Source organism: Anastrepha ludens, chromosome 2, assembly GCF_028408465.1.
Source record: "Anastrepha ludens isolate Willacy chromosome 2, idAnaLude1.1, whole genome shotgun sequence".
NCBI classification, from domain to species: Eukaryota; Metazoa; Arthropoda; class Insecta; order Diptera; family Tephritidae; genus Anastrepha; species Anastrepha ludens.
In genome coordinates, this window is record NC_071498.1 from 134,403,637 (window position 1) to 134,405,578 (window position 1,942).

Sequence of the window (1,942 nt, forward strand, 5' to 3'; positions counted from 1 at the left end):
TAAACATGAAAAATATATTATAATAATAAAAAAGTTCATTTTCGGATAGCGGTCACCAGTCGGTAGACAACGACAAACCTCATAGGGTATTTCTGCTGAAGCCTGTAGCTGTCGCGAATACGGAATACAAGTTTAGGTACCTCATATTGTAAGATAACGTCAAGAGGCATATCACAAGGGCACATGAGGTAAATATATAGGGATATTAATATATAACTCTGTGGGCAAAAAGTAAGGGGAATTTGGTTGTAAAATGAAAAATCTTTATTTATTCTTGTAAATCAATTTCATCCCCTTCAAAATAATCCCCTCTCGATGAAATACACTTATGCCAACGATTTTTCCAATCCTCGAAACATGCCAAATAGTCCATTTCCGGTATAGCCATCAGCACCTTCTTCGATTCAGTTTTTATCTCCTCAATCGACTCGAAACGCGTTCCCCGGAGTGGTCTCTTGAGTTTTGGGAATAGCCAGAAGTCACACGGAGCCAAATCAGGCGAATATGGTGGTTGCGGAACGATATGCGTGGAATTTTTGGCGAAATGGTCACGAAGAACGAGTGCAGTGTGAGACGGTGCATTATCGTGATGCAAAAACCAAGGGTTGTTGGCCCATAATTCTGGCCTTTTTAGACGAATTGCTTCACCTAAACGACGCATAACGCTGTAATAATATTCCTTATTAACAGTCTGGCCAGGTGGTAGGAATTCATAGTGCACCACACCACGAAAATCGAAAAAAACTGTCATCATGACCTTTATTTTTGAACGACTTTGGCGTGCTCTTTTCGGTCTGGCCTCGCCTTTAGCACGATATTCGCTAGATTGGTCGGTTGTTTCAGGGTCGTAAGCATAAATCCAAGTCTCATCTCCCGTAATGATGCATTTGAGCTTGTCCTGATAGTCTGAAAGCATTGTTTCACACACATCAACGCGACGACTTTTTTCCAAGAAATCGAGAGTTTTCGGTACCAAACGAGATTTGACTTTTCGTAGGCCCCAATGGTCTTTCAAAATGGTTTTCACAGATCCTTCTGATATTCCGATCATATCAGTAAGGTCTTTAACAGTCAACCGACGATTTTTGAGCACTAACTCCTTCACTTTATTGACGTGTTGGTCATCTGTTGACGTCGATGGTCGTCCGGAGCGCTCCAAGTCATCAACACGTTCTCGACCCTCTTTGAAGTCTTTGCACCAATTATAAACATGCGACATGGTCGAATCACCAAATGCCTTCTGCAACATGCTAAACGTTTCCGCAGCCTAAATTTCATTCCGCAAACAAAATTTGATGGCACTTCTCTGCTCAATCAAATCAGACATTGTAAAAATCGAAAAATGCACTCTTAGTCGTTTGGTAAACACAAGCGTAAATATACTACTGATAATGACATTCACATGAAAGTTGACCCAGATGTTATTAAGAGTGCTGCCAACTCATGAAAAAAATAACTAGAGCGAAATTTTAATCCTGCGAAGTTTGACAAATAAATTCACCTTACTTTTTGCCCACAGTAGTACATACACATATTCTTGACGGTAAGACCATGAAGACGGTTAGGTTGGGGATATGCTTGGGTTGTTTTATTTCATTGTTTTATTTATTTTATTATAAGTAGTATTGAGAAAATAGTTGGCGCATACAGACAAGCATTCAAGTTTTACGTTGCATTTTTAAATTAAATCCCATGCTGATAACCGGACACTCTAATGACCGGATGCGAACACTTTTTTGCTTATTTTTGTTTTCACAATACCTCGTAGGCGGAAGTGGAATTCTCGGTAATGGACAAGCAAAATACATTGCTGTACAAAAATGGGAAGACTATAATAAAACCCTGTGATGAGCGGGCGCGGAACTCAAAGATCGTAGCCAACGAAGATCGATGATGGAAAGAGAGTAGGATAACTAAGAGATCAAAGATCAAAGAGAATGCG